Source organism: Myotis daubentonii, chromosome 7 (assembly GCF_963259705.1).
Source record: "Myotis daubentonii chromosome 7, mMyoDau2.1, whole genome shotgun sequence".
Lineage (NCBI taxonomy): Eukaryota > Metazoa > Chordata > Mammalia > Chiroptera > Vespertilionidae > Myotis > Myotis daubentonii.
Genome location: NC_081846.1, coordinates 92,670,746 through 92,677,884, shown reverse-complemented (window position 1 = coordinate 92,677,884; position 7,139 = coordinate 92,670,746).

Genomic DNA, 7,139 nt, shown 5'->3' with positions numbered 1-7,139 from the left:
GGTCACTCAGGTAATGAATGAGCAGACCCAGGGGCTTCTCTGGACACCTGCTGACCCACCATTATTTCCCCAGAGGAGCCCAGGATACAATTGACAGTGAGGACCATACTGCTTGACTTCTCAGTAGACATGGGAGCCATCCATGTACTATGTCTTGAGCACCAAATTGACTAAGCAAACAGACAAACAAACTAAAAACAACAGGCTTGGTCACAGGGGATATGGGGCAAATGCAGCAACAAGCCTTCCTTGAGCCTTTAGAATGCCAGTTCATAGATCTTAAACTATCACACAGCTTCCTCTATGTGTCTGAATGTCCCATCCCTCTGCTGGGATGGGAGTTGGTCTATAAATTACACACTAAGTAAAGTAACCTTTTCTCCTTCACCTACCAGTTCCACCAGAACATGCACTTCAACTCCAGCTGCTTTTCACCTGTTCAGGAGGACTTGGAGGAGAACTGTTCCCCCCTGAGATCTACAAGCAACTGAGTAGAACTGTTTGGGCAGATGGGACTCCATGGAGAGCAACCAGCATTGAGATACCACCACCGAAACCCCAGATGGTGCTTAACACGTTAAGCATCATGGTAGTCACTGGTGACTGACACTATACCTTCCGTTTGGACCTCCTCAGTCTCCGGCCGCCAGCATATCGGTGAAATCGGATATCGCGGGCTAAACGGAAAGGAAAACAAAACAGGCTTGGCGCTTAATGTGTTAATCTTTTTTAGATATACTCTATGACTCTGGTAGGGAATAGTTATTCATCAACATGTACTACAAAATCTTTCCAAGACTTTAATCACCACAGGCAATGAAAGTGCCACCTCACTTTCTAATATTCAAAAAACTCTGGACTCTCTAGCCAAAATTGTTTTAGACAATAAAATTGCCTTAAATTATATGTGAGCCGAATAAGGAGGTGTATGACCATCAAATCTCCTTATTGGTACTTACACTAACATCTCACCTGAGGTAGAAATAAGCAACACTAAAATCAGGTAACAGGCTACCTGGCTTCAGAAAACACTGGACCATCAAATCCCTTCCTTTGAGGAAACTGGAGATAGGTTTGTGAATCTATTTTCATGGATCCCACAAGGAATTAGATCCATATTAGGAGAAATTGTTAATTTAGTTTTTGTTTTATGTTTAAATTTATTGGGTTGACACTGGTTAGTAGGATCATATAGGTTTCAAGTGTACATTTCTATGATACAAGGTCTGTACATTGCACTGGGTGCCCACAAAAAGCAAACCATGTTCTATCACCATATATTAGACCCCCAACAACTTTCCTTCTGGTAACACCACATTGTCTGTGTTCATACATTTCAGTTTTATATCCCAGTTATGAGTGAAATCATATGGTTCTTAATTTTTCTGACTGGCATACTTCACTTAGCATAATATTCTTAAGGTACATTCCATATACATCGCATCATCTTTATCCAACACTTTTTCAAAGGACACTTTGGCTGTTTCCATGTCTTGGTCACCATTAATAATGCTGCCATAAAAGTAGAGGTACATATATCTTTATAAATACATTTTTTTTTAGTTTTTCAGGGTAGATACCCAGAAGAGGGATTGCTGGGTTATATGGTAACTCTATTCTTATTTTTTAAAAAATAGTGTTATTGATTTCAGAGAGGAATGGAGAGGGAGAGAGATAGAAACATCAATGATGAGAGAGAATCATTGATGGGCTGCCTCCTGCACACCTCCTACTGGGGATCAAGCCTGCAAACCAGGCATGTGCCCTTGAGTGGAATCGAACCTGGGACCCTTCAGTCTGAAGGCTGATGCTCTCTACTGAGGCTAATTGGCAAGGTCTCTATTCTTACTTTTTTTAGGAACTACCAGACTGTTTTCATAGTGGCTATACCAGTACACATCAAAGAATGAATGTGACTTTTTATCCACAACCTCTCCAATACTTATTACTTTTCTTGTTGATAATAGCCATTCTAACAGGTGTGCGGTGATATCTCATTGTGGTTTTGATTTGCATTTTTCTATTAGGTAGTACAAATGAAAATCTTTCTATATATTTTTGGCCATTTGTCTGTCTTCTTAAGGGAAATGTCTATTTGGTTTTTTACCCATTTTTAGTTGGTTTGCTTGTTTGTTTGGTGTGGACTTTTATGAGTTATTTATGTATTTTCGATATTAACCCTTTGTCAGGATGATAAAGATCATCCCCCATTTAGTCACTTGCCTTTTTGTGTTGTTGGTTTCTTTCGTTGTGTGGAAGATTTTTATTTTAATAGAATCCCATTCATTTATTTTTGCCTTTACTTCCTTTGCCTTTGGGGTCTAATCCAAAAAATGTTCTTTGTGACAAAGGTCAATAGTACCTATGCTTTCTTCTATGTAACCTATTGTTTCAAATAATATATTAGGGTCTTTGATCCACTTTGAATTAATTTTTATATATGGGGGGAAACTGTAACCTAGTTTCATTCTTTTGCATGTGGCTTTCTAATTTTCCCAGCACCATTTATTGAAGAAGCTTTTACCGCCCCCCCCTCCCCATTGTATGCTTTTGGCTCCTTTGTTGAAAATGTTCTGCCCATACAAATGCAGATATATTTCTGAGTTCTAATTGTGTTCTAGTGATCTGTGTGTCTGTTTTCTGCCAATACCATGCTGTTTTTATTATTATAGCTCTGTAGTATAATTTGAAGTCAGGTAGTGTGATACCTCCAACTTCATTTTTTTTTGTCCAGGTTTGATTTGGCTATTTATGGTCTTTTGTGGTTCCATACAAATCTGATGATTTTTGTTATATTTCTTTAAAAAATGACATTGTGAACCATAACTGGTTTGGCTCAGTGGATAGAGTGTCGGCCTGGGGACTGAAGGGTCCCAGTTCGATTCCAGTCAAGGGCATGTACCTTGGTTGCAGGCACATCCCCAGTAGGGGGGGTGCAGGAGGCAGCTAATCTATGTTTCTCTCTCATTGATGTTTCTAACTCTCTATCCCTCCCCCTTCCTTTATTTAAAAAAAATCAATAAAATATTTTTTAAAAATGACATTGTGATTTTATGTGAATTTTATTAAAGCTGTATATTGCTTTGGGTAATATGGCCATTTTAACTATGTTGATTCTACCAATCCATGAACATGGATTATATTTCCATTTCAATCTCTTTTAATAATGCTTTGTAATGTTTAATATATAGGTCTTTCACATAATTTGTTAAGTTTATTCCTAGATATTTTATTCTTTTGGTTGCAATTGCAAAAGGAATTGTGGTTTGTGTTTTGTTTTGTTTTTTCATTTATTTTTGTGAAGTTTCATTGTTAATATATAGGAAAGCAGTTGATTTTTGTACATTGATTTTGTAATTGTTTATTTTTTAATAGTTTGTGTTTGTCTGTGTGTGTGATTTTTAGAGTTTTCTATTTACAGAATCATGTCATCTGCAAAAAGTGGTAATTTTACTTCCTCCTTTCCAATTTGGATGACTATTATTTCTTTCTCTTGCCTGGTTAGGACTTCAAGAACTATATGGAATAAGAGTGGTGAGAGTGGGCATCCTTGTCTTATTCCTGATTTTAGAGGAAAAGCTAAACAAACGTATATTTAGCTTTTTTAAATAACAGTTTTTAAATAACATTTTTATTGAATTTTAGAGGGAAAGTGGAAGGGAGAGGGAGAGAAAGAAACATCAGAGTGAGAGTGGAACATTGGTTGGCTGCATCCGCACTAGGGATTGAGCCCGTAACCTGGGCATGTGCCCTAACCAGGAATCAAACTAGCAACCTAACCAGGAATCAAACCAGCAACCTTTTGGTGCCCAGGACAATGCCCAACCAGCTGAACCACACTGGCCAGGACAATCTTTCAGTTTTCCACCACTGAGTCTGATATTGGCTGAGGGTTTTTCATATATGTCTTTTATTATGTTGAGATTCTTTCCTTCCACACCTATTTTATTGACTGTTTTAATCATAAATGAATGTTGTATCTTATAAAATACTCGTCTGCATCTATTGCTGAGATTACATGATTTTTATCTTTTCTTTTGTGAATATGGTGTATTACATTAATCTGTGTGCATATGTTGAACCATCCTTGTGCCCCTGGAATGACCCCCAGCTGATAATGATGTATTTTTTTTTGTTTAATGTATGGTTGCATTTGATTTTCTTAGTATTTTTGTTTAGAATTTTTGTATCTATATTCATCAAAGATATTGGTCTGTAGTTTTCTTGCCAGGTTTTGGTATCAGGGTTATATGTTGGTCTCATAAAATATGTTAGGAAGTATTGCCTTTCCTTCAAGTTTTTTTTGGAAGAGTGAGAAGGCTAGGTTTCAAATCCTCTTAATGTTTGGTAGAATTCACTGGTTAAGTCTTCTGGTCCTGTACTTTTATTTTTGGGGAGTTTTTTGAAGGCGGTTTCATGTTCCTCTCTACTGATTAGTCTATTTAGATTATCCAATTCTTCATGATTCATGAAGGTTATGTATTTTTAGTAACTTTTCCATTTCTTCTAGATTATTGAATATGGTAGCATGATCTACGGCCATACCACCCTGAACATGCCCGATCTCGTCTGAATATGGTAGCATTAGTCTTTCATAATATTCTGGTGTGATCCTTTGTATATCTGTGATGTCTGTGGTGTCTTCTCTCTCATTTCTGATTTTGTTTATATGAATCTTTTCTTTCCTTAGCAAGTCTAGCCAGGGGTTTAATTTTACTAATCTTTTCAAAGGACCAGCTCTTTGTTGTATTAATATTTTGTATAGTCTTTTTATTCTCTATTTGATTCAATTCTGCTCAAATTTCTTATTATTTTGTAAGCTGACTTGGGTTGCTTTTCTTCTTCTATTTCTAGTTCTTTAAGATGTAATGTTAGGTTGTTTACTTGGGATTTCTCTGGTTTTTTTGAGCTAAGCCTGTAATGATATTAACTTCCCTCTTGTTATAGCTTTTGCTGCAACCCAGAAGTTTTGGTATGTCGTGTTGTCGTGATCATTTGTCTCTCTATATATTTTGAGCTCATCTTTTATTTCTTCTTTGGCTCACTCAATTTTTATGTTGTTTACCTCCAGCTTCATTCTTTTTTTTTTTCAGGATTGTTTTGCGTATTCGTGGTCTTTTGTGGTTCCATTCACATCTGATGATTTTTTTGTTCGATTTCTTTAAAAAGTGACATGTGATTTTGATGTGAATTTTATTAAATCTGTATATTGCTTTGGGTAATATGGTCATTTTAACTATATTGTGTAACCTCCACATTTAGTATATTATTTACCATCCACATATTTTGGGTTACTTTACTTCCTTTTTGCACTTGATTTCTAATTTCAGGGCATTGTGGTCAGAGAATATGCTTGGTATAATTTTAATCTCCTTAAATTCATTGAGGCTAATTTCATCACCTGACATATGGTCTATCCTTGAGAATGTACACTGGAGGAGAATGTATAATTTCATGTTTTGGGGATGAAAGGTTCTATAAATGTTAATTATGTTCATTTGGTTTACTGAGTCATTTAAGGCCACTGTTTCTTTATTGATTTTCTGTTTGGTTGATCTGTGTAGTGTTATCAATGGTGTGATAAGGTCCCCAGCTATTATTGTGATTTGGTCTGCTTCTCCCTTTATTTCTGTGAGTAGTTGTTTTACATTTTTTGGTGCTCCTTGGTTGGGTGCGTATATATTAAGAAGTGTTATGTTTTATTGGTATAGTGTTCCCTTTATCATTATAAAATGTCTATCTTTGTCTCTTGGTATCTTTTTAATTTTGAAGTGTATGATATCAGATATAAAAATGGCTACACCTGCTTTTCTGTGGATATGGTTTGGTTGGAGAATCATTTTCTACCCTTTCTCTTTGAATTTACCTTTGTCTTTGCAATTTCAATGTGTCTCCTGAAGGCAGCATATGGATGGGTTTTATTTTTGATCCAGTCTGCTACCTCATGCCTCTATATTGGTGAATTCAGTCTATTTACAGTTAGGGATATTACTGATGAATGAGAATTTTCTATAGCCATTTTCTTTTGTTTTCTGGTAGCTCTGTGCCACCATTAGTTCTTTTCCTTTGTGTTTGCATCTGTTGTTTTTGTTTGGTGGTATTTCACACATCTGTCCTCTGTTCCCTCTTATGTCAGCTATGTGTACCAATTTTGGTGTGTGTGTGTGTGTGTGTGTGTGTGTGTTTACCATTAGGTTTATTGGGAAAAATGTTTCATATATACAGTAGTTGTTTTTTTTAATGAATCATCTGATCTTCATTCTTCTTAGCAAATTCATACTTTTACTCCTCCCTTTTATGGTTTTGTTGTCACAAATTACACCTGCTTATGCTGTAATTTTTTTGTGTGAACTTAGTCATAGTATCATGACCTTCTGTTCTCTGTTTCAGGTAGAATAACCTCCTTGAATATTTCCTGGAGAGGATGTCCTATGTTGATAAATTCCCCCAGCTTCTCTATGTCTGAAAAAGTCTTTATTTCTCATTGTATTTAAGTGATAATTTTCTGGGTATATTATTCTTGGCTGGTAATTTCTCACTTTCAGTAGTTTGAATATTTGGTTCCACTCTCTTCTGGCTTGTAGCATTTCTGCTGAGAAATCTCATGATAACCTGATGGGCTTTCCTTTATAAATCACTTTCTTCTTTTCTCTGACAGCTCAGAGAATTCTTTCTTTGTAATTGATTTTTGACAGTTGTAATAAGATATGCCTTGGAGAGCACTTCTTTGGATTGAGGTAACTAGGTGTTCTGTTTGCTTCTTGCATTCAAGGATCTAGTTCTTTCCATAGGTTTGGGAAGTTCTCTTCCACTGTTTGTGTGAATAGGCTCTCTGTTTCCTTTTCCTTCTCTTCTTCTGATATGCCTATTTATTGTTCTTATATTGCTTTTTCTGATGGATGGAGTCAGATAGTTCTCTCAGAGCTCTTTCATTGTTTTAGTGCTTAGGTCTCTCTCTCATTCCCTCTGTGTCAGTAAGAGAGTCCTATCTTCAATATCATTAATTCTTTCCTCCATCTGTTAGGCTCTGGTTCCTATGCTCACTAGTTCATTCCTAATCTTTTTTATTGAATTCTTCATACTCATTATTTTTTTTAACGTTTCAATTTCTATGGTACAGCTCATTAATTTGTTTTCTG